Source organism: Schistocerca cancellata, chromosome 3 (assembly GCF_023864275.1).
Source record: "Schistocerca cancellata isolate TAMUIC-IGC-003103 chromosome 3, iqSchCanc2.1, whole genome shotgun sequence".
Taxonomy (NCBI): domain Eukaryota; kingdom Metazoa; phylum Arthropoda; class Insecta; order Orthoptera; family Acrididae; genus Schistocerca; species Schistocerca cancellata.
In genome coordinates, this window is record NC_064628.1 from 470,317,491 (window position 1) to 470,335,000 (window position 17,510).

Genomic DNA, 17,510 nt, shown 5'->3' on the forward strand with positions numbered 1-17,510 from the left:
CCATCTACTAACGCATGTTTGAAAGATTTTCTACACGGTTTTGCACCTCGATCAAGTCTAGGAATATGCAAGGGAGTACAGAGAATGTAACAAACTGGAAACTCGTTTAGTGAAAAACTGGACTTTAAAACGTTATTTTCTGGGTGGTCGTACTTCTCAGATGCGCCACTACGCTCGCTATCTTGTTGTAGACACAGTACCACCATTCACTAGAAGTGATTTATGGAAAGATCTCAAGCCTGAAACGCTATGGTTCTGAACTCTCCCGAACAGGGTACTCGAGTTTAACCGTTCAACGTCGCTCGGTCACAAGAGAAAAGCACAGAATGCCAAATTTCTATGCCTGGGCCCGAGCTTCAACCATAAAAACAGTGGGAAGGAATCCGAGTAATGAGCCTAAGTTAACTATCTAGAAGCCACAACCTGCTGCTGCGGCTTGTGGTGGTGGTGGTGATGTTGGTGCTGTCATGTGTGTGTGTGTGTGTGTGTGTGTGTGTGTGTGTGTGTGTGTGTGTGCGTGCGTGAGTGCGTACGTGCGTGTGTGACCATGCTTAGGACAACGTTCGGTGCCGGACCTTGCCCAACAAGTGTGGCTGTAAATGGGTCACACACGCCGCATCCCGTCAGTGCACCAGAGCCGAGAGATATCCACAGCAAGTGGGTCGCGTTCTGGTATTGGTTGGGAGCAAACCGCCACGTGCGCGCGCCGCCGATCTAATTTTATGAATAGTTTTTTCTTGGCGTCAGAACACGACGGGCAATAAGTGAGTGTATTTCCCTCGCCTGAAGACACCTCCCCCCGCCCCCTACCGCCACGATAGTTCCGTTCGCCAGCCCTTCGGGCCATCATGCGCGCGTGTGAGTGAATGTGTATATGCGCGCACGCGCGTGTGTGTGTGTTGAGGAGCGAGATGGGGATAGAGAGAGCGAGAGAGCAACACACACTCGGCGTGGCGTTCTAAATCTGGAAAAGCTGAACGCCGTGAGGCGGCCGCAGGCGTCAGTGCTAAGGGAAGCATGGCGCAGAGCGCGCGTTAGCGGTGCAACGACGAGCGAGCTAGCCCGTCCGTGCGTACGGCTCCCCTGACAGAAAGTCTGAACCAGCAGTACCCAGCAGCAACCCAGCTGTCATAAGCAACCACTCGGTAGAAACAGCCAAGGTAAGATAAGCGTCAGAGCTGACGGCTGGCCGCCTAATCCTCCGTGCGCCATCAGCCTGCCTCTGTAGAAGCGAAGTGAGGAGTGTTGTGAATCAGTTCAAGTAATGTCCCGAGACGTACATCCGTCGAGTTTGAGACTGTGTTGTTGGAGTGTCAAGTGGAAGCAGAGAAGATGCGAAAAGATAAACGACCAAAGTGGTTACTCTTTTCCGGTTTAAACATAAGTTCAGGCGCTAATACCGGTATTTACCTTATCTTACAGGATCACCTCGCAAGACTTGTTGCTGAACTTCGTTGACCATATAAGAATCCATTGGTACTGAGACCCTCAAGGTCCTTAGAGGCGAAGTACTAACTCAGTCCAAGAATGGGACAGGCAATTCGGCACAATCTTCCCTTAAGGAACATTTCGAAATTAGACTAAAGCGACTCAGAGGAACCATTGAAAACCTAGAACAGATTTGGCCGGGTGGTACTTGAACCCCACTCGTGCTTTTCTCATCACAAGGCTTGAGGAATGTATAATGTGCACAGAAAGTAAAACAAGATAAGTCTTGTATATCCAGTGCTCTGCAGACTTCATTTTTTAAAGAATACAGTTTTGGTTATGAAAGTGAGAAAATGAGACATTTATGGATGTTATAACCTCTGACTGATCACTTCACTTTGTGAAGACACTGTATTGAATATTAGAGCGCAGCGAAACGTGCGTTACCGGAGCTGTAACGCGATAGAGATTTGGCTGTATTAAAAACATTATTCTAGCAACTCTACTTCAATTCCTTATCAAAATGTCATTTTTAAAACAAACTAAAGCTGCTGTCTATGGCCGGAATTTTATGTTCCCAGACGCTGACGCAAAATTATCGCAAAACACGGATAGGCATCTAGCAAACCAAGTTATTGCCACTTCTAAAGGTAGTACCTATTTAGAAAGTCTGTATTTCCTTTCTGGGTATTTTTCTTCGCGAGATGTTACTTTCGTGCGTGAAATGTGACGGTTAAGCGAAGTTGATTGTTTACAGCTGTGTTTACTTTGTCGTGGTCATTGTTGACTCGAAAATTTCGAATCTGTCTCATTGTAGAAGCGTTAATTCTTCTCGCACATTGGCATTTTCCTCCGCGTAGTGTGAGAGTTAGGTCTTAGTGTATCTATTGGTTGTAGGTGATGATGGTCAGTGCTTGTAGAGTTATAGTATCGTGTTTGTGTTGTCGGTGACGAGGGGAAACGTGAAGCCGGTGACCGCACTCATTCGTGACAAACAGCACCAGGGGCCGACAAGTATGACATCCACTTCCAACGGACTGCCCTCACACATTGAACACAGCGAAGAAATTATTAATTTAATTCAAGACACTGGTGCAAAATCTAGTGATCAAGAACTGTACGCCACCACCTGTTCTCCCCTTTCCAGCTATGTAGGCTCTCTCAGGATTACTGAATATTTCTGGAGGTGGTAGATTAATTGGAATAAAATATTCCACATATCACTTGTCCAGTTTTTAACGATTATAAAGATACTGCTGTTATAATGTGACCCAAACAAATACTTACTGAAGGTGTTAAGGGACAGCAAATGATTAATGCAAAAGTTGATTTTCATAAATTCCACATCTGACTTTAGTGCACTTTCTGTTTGTCTTGGAAATACCAAGTGTATTTCCTCTGAGGTCATATTGGCGTACTTGCACGACAGCTGCACTATTCATAATTCGAACAATCAAACCATCTTTTGTGTCTACTTTTCTGTGTAGCCTTTGCCTTTTCAACTACCATCACAGGTAAAAACTTTAATGCGTAAGGTCCGGGGAACCTGGTGGCCAAGAAACGTAACCATTTCTAACGATCCCTCTTCTGAGGAATGTTAAGTTTAGACAGTGTATCAGCTGAAGACTGGAATGTGCAGGAGCCTCGTCTTGTTGGAAGAATAGACTCATGCCTGTAGCTAAAGGAACCTCTTCCAGTAATGCTACAACCATATTTTCGAGAAAGTCGAGATCACTGTGCCCTGTAAGAATATGTGGTAATACAAGAATTCAAATCAGCATTGTCTGTCATATCACACCACACATTCACAGAGAAGCATTCTTTAAAAATGTGTCACCACAAAGGTATGTGTGTTTACAACGGACCACCGAGTATTATTCCTACAGTCTTGAGTGAATGTGACTTCAGTACAAAACAGTATTAATGGAACTAGGCTATTATCTGCAAATAGCCAACGAATAAATCCCAGTCGTCTACCTTTACCTGTTCTCGGTGGTGTTGAATCTGCTGTAAATGGTAACGATAGAGGCCGTGCTTACGTTATGATCGCCACATTCTTGCATGTGGAACACCAGTGTGCTTGTTGAAGGACTACGTTTTATCAACTGAAAAATGTCTTATTCTTCATCGATATACTCCGTTCATTTGCACGTTAAAATTAAATATGACTGCTGGGCACTGCACTAGTCCCACGAAGCTCAGTGAAAGCGCGATTAAAAACTCTTCAACCAACACTCCGCGTTAGGAAATCGTCTATAGTATTACCTACAAGGGCGGCAACGTTTCCGTTACCAAACCCCTACACCAATACCATATCGATACATACAGAATTTTTACATACAGGAGTTGGACAAAAATATGAAAATACCATGAGAAATGTAAGCTTGAATGTAAATGCAGATGCTAGCCATGCCTGCAGGTTGTGCTGTTGTTTTTGACCACAAACGCCACCTGTGCGAAGTCCTCATCACGTTACAAGTGTCAGTTGTGGTCAGAACAGTGTTCTGTGTCCTTGTGAGGGCATTATGTCAGAGTTAAGTTAATTCCAACGTGGGAAAATTGTTGGTGCTCGCATGGCAGGTGCTTCCATAACAAGGGAGCTGAAGTGTTTGGTGTTTCAGTAGGCACCATATCGAAGATTTAAACCGCATACAGGGAAAACAGAACAACATCATCCGCTATGTCACAATGTGGACGGAAGGGTGTGTTGAATGATCGTGGCAGACGACCATTGAAGAGGACTGGGACGAAACATAAGGGATCGTCAGCTGCAAAAATCACTTCAGAACTGAATGCCGTACTTACGAAACTTGTCAGCACAAAAGCCCCACGAAAGGAGCTCCGCAAGCAGGGATACGTAGGGCGAGATGGATGTCCAAAACCATTCATAGTGATGCTAATACCCTTAACAGGAAAACGTGGTACCGAAGCCATAAAACCTGGACTATGGAGCAACGAAAGAAAGTAATTTGGCAGAATGAATCTAGTTTCACAGAATTTCGAACTTCCAACTTAGAGTAAAACGTGGCGAGGGTTCAGAGATGATTAGGACGCCCACATCGTGGTTTCCCATGGCTACATGGTTACTCTACAAGGTCGTACAACTGCCAAGGTTTATTTCAGCCGATCAGGTCAATCCCATGGTACAGTGTTTGTTACCCAGTAGTGGTCCATTGTTCCAAGGACACAGGGCCTCTGTTCGCAAGGCTCGCATCGTCCAGCACTTGTTGATCTCAGTATTAATGAGGCTATGAGGCTTACTTTGGAGAGAAGGGCGCGTGATCGCTATCCGTCTTGATCAACGTTAACTAAACTTGCTACTACTTTGCGGAAAGAACGGTATAAGATTTTCTTTAAAACCATACATGACTCGTATGTATCCTTTCCAAGACGAATGCAAGCTATTTTGAATGCCTGCACCGTAATAGGCATGGTAAAGTGTTGTGTTTGTGGTGTTTCCGTATGTTCGTCCACCACCTGTACGTTATGGAGAAAGTCAAGGGTGGTTATCCGGTATGCTAGCGTTCTCGGCTGAGAAAGACGATTTTGTATTGTCTGCATTGATAAAAAAGAGAGCCACCAGCCTGAAAATTGCCCTCACATACCATCACTCTCAATTAGCACCAAAGGAGTACTCGAACTTAATAGTTCCTTCTTTCATTCTCAACTCAAGACAGCAGGACGGGCTGTTGAAAAACACATTTTTCAGCCAAATTACCTGGCTTGCTGAGATTGGGACAGAGGAGTTCCCAAATGAGAATGTTAGGATCGAATACTGTAGACATACACCCTCACGCTACGAGGGACTGTGAAAGAGTTAGCATTTAAACCACGAAATTAGTGGAGTCATCAAGAACTTTATGCCGAGATGCTTTACTGTCTTTTTAGACAAATCATTGGCAATGAAATTTTCCTCTACGAGTCGAACCAGTTAATTACGTGTCAAACACCACTGGATTTGGTGCGTTAGTGACCTCGGCAACGGAGAATAATTCAGTTCATTGCTATTCCAAATGACAATTAATTAACGACTGTAGCATTCTATCTTTGATTCCAGCATCAGTTACATATCGTTTAGATAATACAAGTGAATTGCAGTATCCATCTGCTTGTCCTAATTGTGCAAAGCATAAAAAATTATCAATTAAGTTAGTACGTTTTCTGCAATATCCAGCAGATGTGTAGGTTCACATATTTTGGAATTTGGAATGCATCTCGCCATACGCTGAACGTGTCTCAACATCGTCAGGCTACTATCTCAGAACAATATGTATGAAGTGTAGGACGTCGAGTACTTGCTCACTTGAGGATACTATTCACAAACAGTTTTCAGTAGTCAATTTGTTTGAAATGGATTGTTTATATGGAATGTTGTGCGCATAGATAAAACGCAAATCGACCCCGCTCTGAAAGAGTGTGATTATATGCAGCATTTATTTAGTTCGAGTTTCGGTTTTTCTCACCTTGCCTTTATGCGTTAAGGACTACTAGACTACTTCCAACCAATTTGCTTTACCTTTAATGTTATTGAATGTGTACACACCAACGCAAGATTAGTGGATAGTAGACAAAGCCTGCCAAAACATAAGTAAGTCATTTTGCCCTTAGAATATCTCGTACTTGGTAACTTGTTTCATTTTAGCACATTTGATCCCGAGAGAACTCTGTGATGGCAGTAAGTTTAAACTAACAAAGAAGGCATTTGGAATCAATGGACGACAGGTTTTAAGAGAAATTTACAGTGATGTCATACCTGTTGCAATATAAACACAAGGCCTTTCTTTGCTCCGATTGAAATGGAAGGCAGTAAAATGTAAACTATGTCCAGCAGAAGTTTCCTTTATCAACAAGAAGGTCAAAGAGTTCTCTTCCCATACGTTAAGTATCCTAACGTATCAAAAATCTCACAATTACTGTGCAGCGTATATAGCTTCTGAACATTCACTTACGGTGTATGAAACCGACAACGTCACTGCGACGGAGTTAGGGGAAACAGCGAGCTGCACAACAGGCCTTTTAACCTAGCGCTGACATATTGTTTACACTTTACCTACTAAATCATATGAAAGTATATTAACAATGTCAATGGCTTTGGATTCAAAGATTAACTAAGAAATAACATGGCAATTGTGAAGCCCTACCTTTGTTTTCATTTCGCACCAAAGATAAACTGTACACGAAAGGCATAGCACACTTATTTTTTGCAGTCTTCTTGTATACAGTCACTTGTCTCAAAAGCTGGTCCTGGACGTAGGTGAAGTATATCCCTGCTTCCTGGCATTTTGCACCTCTGATCAGCTAAATTTCTTGGCTTTGCCTTTCGCAGCAGTTAAGCGTTTCACATTTCATTAATGAACACTTTCTGCTGTGAATAGGTGTAAACTTCCGCTGTAGCGTGTCAGAGATAAAAAATGACGACCCAGTAACGACGTCATAACTTCTCTGTGCTGGATGTTAGATATTAAATGTTACATTATAGTTAAAATAAACTATACTTTACTATACACAACAAACACTATAAGCAGTACCAAACACGGGTAAACAATTCAATATCAGTTCTGGAAATTCTGTTATAGCTCCCTTGTCAACGCTTTGAAAACGAGTGAATCATTTGTAGTAGCTCTGATAACATAATAAACAAGCTTCGACAAGCATTAACAAGAACTTTTATTCCATTGCATCTGAAATAAGTACAGAAATACTGAAAACAGATATGCATTTAGGGACAAATTATCTGCCTTAAACGATGCATACTGTTCTCTTAAGTGAAAAAAAGATTTTTTTACCACTGTAATTTATTTCGGGTTGATCAACTTTCGTGACCGTATACCTCTATGGCACATGTCTTTGAAATCTGTCACGTAAAATCCTCGGCAACAACCTTTTTATGAAGCAATGCAACATAAAATGCCAGCAAATAAAACTTATTTGTCTTAGTTATAATTTTTATTTAGGCAGTAATAACCTACAACAAGATTCATATTGTGCAAAACACTATGAAGTGCGGAGCAGAGAGTAAGGCATTCACTTGGTGATTAACTTATGCGTTGAATCTTTCACCAGGTCAGGTGACGCTCTACCGTGAGACACGAATCTATTCCGACTGCCACGTTGCTTGAACAGTTCCGGATAACCTTGGCGCCGTTAGTGGCGAACATCGAGAACAACCATTCCATTATTTTTACTTCACTCCACAAATTAAGGAAATATTCATCAGACACTAATTCCCTAATCTGTGATCCTGCAAATATTCCTTCTGTTATTTTTGCTCCACTGACCCTTGAAATCTGCTCTCGAAAGCAGAATAATCAGAGTAAAACTTCGTCCACTGCTTTCACGTTATTCAGGAGACCGCATTTATATGCATCGGACGGAGATACACATTTTTAGGATCAACATGAGGAATTTTGATCACATTCTTCTGTCCAAGCTGTAGTTCATTGCGAGTGAGCCTCTTTTCACAGAAAACCGTTTTTTTTCGTCTTGCTGTTTCACTCGCACAGAAAGCGGAAGTGCTTTATGTACCCGAGCTACATGCCGAGAAGAACTGCAGTTACCTGAGGTCTCCATATATACGCCATTTGTACTTCTTAATTTGTGTAAGTTGTGTAGCAATTGAAAGTTCGAGTCGTTCCTCTAGATTAACTGCATGAACATTTGACAAAGAAGAATACTGTTCGCACTGTGAAGAAGTACTGCTCCTAAACTATCTTGCATTGACGATCGGCACTCATTGACACTGAAATCGTGGCCAGTAGTCTCCATAACGGACTCGATGTCATCTTCCTTGGAGACATACTCAGAAAAAACCGTGTGGTGTTCACGATTAACACTCAATTTCGTATAGCGAAGAAGAAGAGATAGCATCATTTCAATCGAGAAGATGATAGCTCAGTTTTTTGTTACGGCAAATTTTAAAGACTAACAACATCGCTGAAGGAGACAAAAGTGTGGCTCATTTGATCCACGGCGGCCTTGAAATGTTAGGCCAGCATGCATTTTCCCTCCTGCGTCTTCGTCTTCACTCAATGTCACATTCTCAGGAGGCACTGGTATCGGCGATTCTTAATTGTGACATGCCGGCTTCCTAGCAGATGATGCATTAGTGTTTTGCTATGTTATCAATGTTTTCCGTGTTTTGGAAGTTATTCCATCTTTTTTGTATGACAAAAATAATAGTCCATTGTGTCGCTGTTTTCCTTTAAATGATGGAAATAGCAAAGTACACGTGACGAACAGCATATGTGAGGAACCCAATTCTTTCCCTGCTAGGACAAGTGAGAACTCCCAACAATTGTCAGAACACTCTATGTTACGATGCTAGTTACAATAAACACTATGCGGTTCTGTCTGGTCCAGGATGACACATGGGCAGTGCTTCCAAATCGTGTTCATTTCATGGAGCTATATTTCTGTCCCGGGTTCGATTCCCGGCGGGGTCAGGGATTTTCTCTGCCTAGTGATGACTGGGTGTTGTGTGCTGTCCTTAGGTAAGTTAGCTTTAAGTAGTTCTAGGTTCTAGGGGACTAATGACCATAGATGTGAAGTCCCATAGTGCTCAGAGCCATTTGAACCTATATTTCTGAACTGAGGGTCATGCTTTGTTATTCCTTGCAAATGTTTCGATTATTTTCAACTTTTAAATATGGAGAATATTTGATTTACGACACAGAAAAATAACCGATATTCCGCCTTTTCGGTGGTACGCTACAAAAAACACCATTCAAATTATTTTTGAAAACACTGTTGGACAACATCAGCGATCACAACGTAGCATTTGAAATTAATTATAAAACAGTCTAGACAGCAAGCAAGCTACGTTTATTAAAAGGTGACCGGTTTCGACCATCACGTGATCATCTTCAGACCTCAATCATATCGATGGACAATGGCTGTGCATGGAACAGGATCCGCTGAATTACGATAGTCAGCTGCAGTTGACTATCATCCCTGAGCGTTTCCTGCTCCATATACAACTATTGTTGATCAATATGTCTGCAGTTGACTATCATCCCTGAGCGTTTCCTGCTCCATATACAACTATTGTTGATCAATATGTTTCAATGTCTGAAGATGATCATGTGATGATCGAAACCGCTCGCCTTTTAAGAACATGCCTTGCGGTCTAGACTGTTTCATAAATAATTTCTACCTCCACACTGTTTGCAATAAAAATTCTGTTGACCAGCATCGCTCATCTCCTACCACCAGTCAGTAAACTGTAACTGTCAAGCTCACTTTATGTATGGCTGACGTTGCCCAGTAGTAACAACTGAACTTGTATAACTTAATGTATGATATTATGGCTACAAAAGTAATTATCAGTGAATGGAGAACCTAGACCAGCATGTTCCGCTTGGCAGCGCGATGAGAAGATGACTCACACATTCATCAGCATTTAGTGTCACCACCACCGGCAGTCTGCCAGAAGGCCTAATGTCAGCACAGGAACAAAGAGAACCTTTTGTACTTCCCGAATTGTATGAGTAAGGTAGCTGACGTGCCGTGAGACACTCATTTACGAGGTGATGTTGGATGGATGTGTGGCACGATGTCCGTCAACAATGAACAACCTACGAGCCATGTGTATAGAAACAGGTCTCTGACGTACGCAACCGTTGTGTTCAAACAAAGGCTACAAATGGAGCCAGTCTCCAAAAAGAAGAACAGGAAACCAACGTTACGATGTCGGTGATATCATTGGCGATGGAGTGCAAATTCGATCTCGACAAAGATTCGCCTTAAATAATTAAAGTTAACCACGGATAAACTAAATACGGATGGCCGGACGTGGATCTGAATTAGGCCATAGCAATTTTGGCAACGAGCCCCGTAGTTTCCACTGATAAATACACGCAATCTTCTAAGATTATTTTGCTGTTTCCCAGTTTCGATTACGAGAAAGGTATCGGTCATGTATTAATCGATGCACAGATATTAGTGGAAGAAGGTTCACTTTCACACTTTGACTAAAGCCAATTCACCGTTCTCGTTCCCCATTACATTCTAACTTCCAAACTCTTAACATGACTGCGATACAGCACTGTATAAATTTGAAGAGGTTGAAAAAAATCAGCCAACCAGTTGCAGACTAAAGGTTTATTTAGCCCTTGACCTAGGTTTCGATATTCTTAAAAATATCTTCTTCAGAAGGTGTAACAATGACCACTCCTTCTGAAGATGATATTTTTATAAATATCGAAAACCTAGGTCAGTGACTAAATAAACTTTTGGTTTGCAACTGGTTGGCTGATTTTTTCAACCTCTTCATTCTCATTTCCGTTCCGAATGACGTCGTGTTCGGTTCCAATGAATTGCCTAACTTAAAAGTTTAGGTAATCCTCGTACTCAACATCCCTTGGGTGAATGGGCACCTAAATTAACAAACTGTGTTACTGTTACACAGATATGAGCTATACTTACTTTTCCTTTCCACTGGGTGGTATTTAACGTACCATTCTCAGACGAGCAAACGCCACACGATAGCCATGTCACAAAAATGTATTAATCCAAGGTTGTTAAAAAATATTTGCTGCACGTACATGCACGTTCTTACTTTTGCTGGCAAAGAGTGTTTCGGCCCACCCTTCTCTGTTATTAACGCTAGCTTGCATAGGAAGATGTAGTTGAGGTGTCCTGATGCTTAGAGTCTTTACGTTGTAATCTCTGCTCAGTCAATAGGAAAAGAGAGGGGAGAAGGGCTGTATATGGCTAAAGTCATGACCAAACGCCAATATTCTGGATTTTTATCGCTTGAACCCGACTTAAATGTACCTTACAGTGAAATTCAATGAAACTAGTGACTGTCGAGAAGAACTAGAAACTTTTTTTACATTAAGGATTAAAAATCCACGAAGTCAAGATCGCAGACAAATTTTATTGCGATTACTAGTTTCAATTATTCACGAGCCATCTTCCGATTTAAAATATAAAACTGCACATAACAATTTTATATTTTAAATCTGAAGATGGTTCGTATACAACTGTATAATCACAACAAAAATTTTTTGTGATCTTGAGTACGAGGATTTTTAATCATTAATACACAAAAAATTACGGCAGATCGCTCGTTTCCGACGCTGACAATAGCAGCAGACACTAAGAACTGGAAAACCAAAACAAATCGACCAGCACTTTCTCCCACGCGTTCGGTAGCACCAATCGTTCGAGGTCAGTCTCGAGAGACTAGTTATGCAGGGTGAGTCAGGAAGAATGGTACATACTTTGAGGGATCATCGTATTGGTGAATCTGATCAAAAATGTCCAAATGAACTTATGACCTTTTCTTAAACATATCCGGCGTATAGCTGTTTGAAAATCACCAACGTCAGCCGCATTTCCTTCTGTACCTGCACTCACACGTGAATGCAACCAACGCGACATTACGCTACACAGTGTTGCTTGTCATAGAAAATATCGAGAAGAGAAGCTAGATTCACCCGAGAAGTTAGTTTCACCCGAATCTCGATGCGACACGTGACCACAGAACTCGGTGTGGTGTCATTTCTTGGCCGCAGAGGTCACCAGACCTTACTCAATTAGATTACTGTTTGTGGGGCTGGCTTAAGAGCAAAGTCTACAAGCGCAGACTGGACACAAAGAAGGAACTTCTCGGTCGTATTTTAATGCATGTGCTCAAGTAAGGACCGTACGAATGAGCTCATATCAGCAACACAGGAGCTGTCTACAAGAGCTGTAAAATGCATTCAAACTGACCGTGGACTTTTTGGAAATTTTTTGTGACAAAAGTACTTAACTGAACAAAGTATTATACGACACTGTTTCATTTTCTATCACCAGCATTTGTCCTATTCCTCACAGTTTTCATTAGTTTCCTCGGAAACTAATAAGAACAGTTCATACGTTAATATTACTTTTTTTTCAGAATCACTAATACTGTCACCTCTCAATGCATGTACTTTTCCCCCCTCTCATCCTCAATAATCGTAGTATTCGCGATATGCTCGTTCTAGTGTTCTACAAGCAACCTGTTTTCCACAATTACTGCACAGTCTAAAAATTATTCCAATTCACTATAAACTGTTCCTTACCGTACCTGTATTATGGTTCAAATGGCTCTGAGCACTATGGGACTTAACTGCCGTGGTCATCAGTCCCCTAGAACTTAGAACTACTTAAATCTAACTAACCTAAGGACATCACACACATCCATGCCCGAGGCAGGATTCGAACCTGCGGCCGTAGCGGTCGCGCGGTTCCAGACTGTAGCGCCTAGAACCGCTCGGCCACTTCGGCCGGCTCTGTATTATGGTATGTAATGAAACTGATTACTATGACGAAATAAATGAAACATGCATGCAATAACTCAGTGTCACTTTGAAATTCTTGGTAGGGCTGTGCATGAATTTAGGCGAGGAGGGGGTTTCGGGGAATGGAAAATCGCTTAACAAACGGAGAGTTGGGGTCCTTCACCGAAAAATTGGTAAACTTTGGTGTTGCTTAAAGTAGTTTTTGGTAACTGTTTTGGAGTTCAGGGTAAGAACATGTCTACAGATTGTGTGTGCCCGGGAAAATAATACGATTTGACCCAGATGTCCGGCGATTTCGAAGTTTTTGTCTGGAGTCAGCAATTTAAGTATTGGTAGGCATACCCGCCATATTTAGCTTTCTTGATTATTGTAAGTAGTACTCGTAGATTAATATACATCCAATATATAATATTGTTTATATAGTAAACTATTTGCCGCTATTATTCTTTTGTTAAAATGTGTTTGAAATACACGCAACCTATATTTCTACAAAATTATAAAAACTTATTGAATCTGTTGGAGTAATATATTCGCTGATTTCTGAAGTCATTTTATCCAGTTTAATATGATACTCAATTGGGGGTGGAGGGGCTATGGGGGTCCCATAGCCCCCACCTTGCCACCACCCCTGTTAATCAGTTTCATAATGAATCATCTTTGAACGGACGTTAATTACTTTAGTATCGCGTGGTCTCACTGCCACTACTATCAGCAACAGCAGTAGTAGCAACAACATCTGTGGCTTCAGATAGTGGGCAGATATGCATCACGTTCTTTTCGTCGGGCTATACCCCGTCCTGACAGGGGATATCCCCCCCGCTTCCCCCCCCCCCCCCACACACACACACATACAATGCTAGAGTTGTCTAAAATTCCTATGATGAATATGAGGACAGTATATAATGTTTTTGCTGCATTCACTAATAACCGGATATAACAATTACTAAACCTTTTCAGGTACAATTAAGGACCTAATACACTTTTATACAACATCTCCTCAAGAACGTAAACAATTTATCTGAAACTACTTGCAAAAAGTCTCATTTGCTACCATTCACATTTTACATGCATAAGCCCGCTGATATCGCTCAATACATCTGTTACAATGCAGATATTTGACAGAAAAGTTTAACGAATACCGAGAGTTGCCGCATCAATTAATTTCTCACGTTTTGCAAAAATAACATTTTCTCTACAGCTGAAATTTGTCGGGTGAGAACTCTGTTCCTTTTTAGCTACAAACAATAAGCTGAATTTTAATGCGACATTTTCCTTCAAGAAAATCCACATCTCGTCACATTACAAACAACCTTGTGGAGTAGACCAAATTTGTTCTTATATTTATTCTGCATCAGTTTGATTTAGTTTAAAAATCTACTAGAGTGAGTGCAACAGTTCTGTGTGTAATGCTAAATAACGAGTACTTCTCGTACTCCGTGTTTACGTAAATGGAGGTTACAACCAAACTCAAATGAAACAGAAGTTGCATGGTTTCACCTGTCCAGCAGATTGGTACACAGAGCCATTGATGTCTGTTTTGAGGGAGACAAGGTTCACCACAACGTGAATCTGAAACACCTTGGAATCACGTTAGAACTGATACTTTCTTTTAAGGAGCAGTTGAAGCGATCATCTGCTGAGTTCAGCAACGGAAACAACATCCCCTATAAACTCTGTGGCACTCGTTGGTAATCGTCAACAGACATCGAGTATTAGCACTCAGACTGATGTATTCAATAGCGTAGCACTGAGCGCTTGTTTGGATTCGTAGCCGACAAGCAAAAAAAAAAAAAAAAAAAAAAAAAAATACGTCTCTGCTCCAAGCAAAACCTGAACTCGTTGAACTTCACTATGTACACTGTCATTAGCATCATTTATGACAATCTCAATATATATTCAATGAAGGCATCAAATATATGAGTACTTCTCACAAAAATTATGTGAAAGTTAAATATTAAACATGTACTACACCTCATTTGACAGATATACTATGTGATCAAAAGTATCCGGACACTGGGCTGAAAATTACTTATAAGTTCGTGGCGACCTCCATCGGTAATGTTGTAATTCAGTATGGTGTTGGCCCACCCTTAGCCTTGATGACAGCTTCCACTCTCATAGGCATACGTTCAGTCAGGTTCATACGTTCAGTCTGGTGCTGAAAGGTTTCTTGTGGAATGGAAGCCCATTTTGCACGGAGTGCTGCACAGAGGAGAGGTATCAATGTCGGTCGGTGAGGCCTGGCACGAAGTCGGCGTTGCAAAACATACCAAAGGTATTCTGTAGGATTCAGGACAGGACTCTGTGCAGGCTAGTCATTTACAGCGATGTTATTGTCGTATAACAACATCGCCACAGGCCGTGCATTATGAACAGGTGCTCGATCGTATTGAAAGATGCAACTGCCATCCCCAAATTGCTCTTCAACAGTGCGAAGCAAGAAGCTGCTTAAAATATCAATGTAGGCCTGTGCTGTGATAGTGCCACGCAAAACAACAAGGGGTGCAAGCCCCCTCCGTGAAAAACACGACCACACCATAACACCACTGCCTCCAGATTTTACTGTTGGCACGCTGGCAGCTGACGTTCACAGGGCATTCGCCATACCCACGCCCTGCCATCGGGTCGCCACATTGTGTACCGTGATTCGTCACTCCACACAACATTTGTCCACTGTTCAATCGTCCAATGTTTATGCTCATTACACTAAGTGAGGCGTCATTTGGCATTTACTGGCGCTATGTGTGGCTTATGAGCAGCAGCTCGACCATGAAATCCAAGATTTCTCACCTCCTGACTAACTGTCGTATTACTTGCAGTGGATCGCGATGCAGCTTGGTATTCCTGTTTGATGGTCTGGATAGATGTCTGCCTATTACACATTACGACCCTCTTCAAAAGTCGGCGGTCTCTGCCAGTCAACAGACGAGGTCTGTCTGTACGCTTTTGTACTGTATGTGTCCCTTCACGTTTCCACTTCACTATCACATCGGAAACAGGGGCCCTAGGGATGTGTCTCACATACAGACGTATGACACAAGTGACACCCAAACGACCTGACCACATTTGAAGTCTGTGAGTTCCACGGAGCACCCAACTCTGCTCTCTCACAATGTGTAGTGACTACTGAGGTCGCTGATATGGAGTACCTACCGGTAGATTGCAGCACAATGCACCTAATGCGAAACATGTATGTTTTTGGGGGTGTACGGATACTTTTGACCACATAGTGTACGTATTGATCTTAACATTCTTCTTTTCCTTCTCCTACAGGACTGAAGACGTATATTTCACTTCGCAGTAATGGGATGGAAACTCCTGACACATTATACCTGTATATGAATAACAAGCTACTGACACATACACTCTTGGAAATTGAAATAAGAACACCGTGAATTCATTGTCCCAGGAAGGGGAAACTTTATTGACACATTCCTGGGGTCAGATACATCACATGATCACACTGACAGAACCACAGGCACATAGACACAGGCAACAGAGCATGCACAATGTCGGCACTAGTACAGTGTATATCCACCTTTCGCAGCAATGCAGGCTGCTATTCTCCCATGGAGACGATCGTAGAGATGCTGGATGTAGTCCTGTGGAACGGCTTGCCATGCCATTTCCACCTGGCGCCTCAGTTGGACCAGCGTTCGTGCTGGACGTGCAGACCGCGTGAGATGACGCTTCATCCAGTCCCAAACATGCTCAATGGGGGACAGATCCGGAGATCTTGCTGGCCAGGGTAGTTGACTTACACCTTCTAGAGCACGTTGGGTGGCACGGGATACATGCGGACGTGCATTGTCCAGTTGGAACAGCAAGTTCCCTTGCCGGTCTAGGAATGGTAGAACGATGGGTTCGATGACGGTTTGGATGTACCGTGCACTATTCAGTGTCCCCTCGACGATCACCAGTGGTGTACGGCCAGTGTAGGAGATCGCTCCCCACACCATGATGCCGGGTGTTGGCCCTGTGTGCCTCGGTCGTATGCAGTCCTGATTGTGGCGCTCACCTGCACGGCGCCAAACACGCATACGACCATCATTGGCACCAAGGCAGAAGCGACTCTCATCGCTGAAGACGACACGTCTCCATTCGTCCCTCCATTCACGCCTGTCGCGACACCACTGGAGGCGGGCTGCACGATGTTGGGGCGTGAGCGGAAGACGGCCTAACGGTGTGCGGGACTGGAGCCCAGCTTCATGGAGACGGTTGCGAATGGTCCTCGCCGATACCCCAGAAGCAACAGTGTCCCTAATTTGCTGGGAAGTGGCGGTGCGGTCCCCTACGGCACTGCGTAGGATCCTACGGTCTTGGCGTGCATCCGTGCGTCGCTGCGGTCCGGTCCCAGGTCGACGGGCACGTGCACCTTCCGCCGACCACTGGCGGCAACATCGATGTACTGTGGAGACCTCACGCCCCACGTGTTGAGCAATTCGGCGGTACGTCCACCCGGCCTCCCGCATGCCCACTATACGCCCTCGCTCAAAGTCCGTCAACTGCACATACGGTTCACGTCCACGCTGTCGCGGCATGCTACCAGTGTTAAAGACTGCGATGGAGCTCCGTATGCCACGGCAAACTGGCTGACACTGACGGCGGCGGTGCACAAATGCTGCGCAGCTAGCGCCATTCGACGGCCAACACCGCGGTTCCTGGTGTGTCCGCTGTGCCGTGCGTGTGATCATTGTTTGTACAGCCCTCTCGCAGTGTCCGGAGCAAGTATGGTGGGTCTGACACACCGGTGTCAATGTGTTCTTTTTTCCATTTCCAGGAGTGTAGTTGCCCATAGGACAGCTACCACAA

General features: G+C 43.1%; 1 protein-coding gene across 4 annotated transcripts in view; it reads left to right on the plus strand.

The window, feature by feature from the left end:
- Positions 1–17,510, plus strand: part of LOC126175239 (uncharacterized) — a 292,084-nt gene that overhangs the window by 174,728 nt on the left and 99,846 nt on the right. The window contains exon 1 of one of the 4 annotated variants that reach the window (XM_049921876.1): positions 994–1,160. The exons of the other annotated variants lie outside the window; for them this stretch is intronic. The gene's annotated coding sequence lies outside the window, so the exon portion shown is untranslated. Of the gene's footprint in view, positions 1–993; positions 1,161–17,510 lie in introns of those variants that run through there. 4 annotated transcript variants of the gene reach the window in all.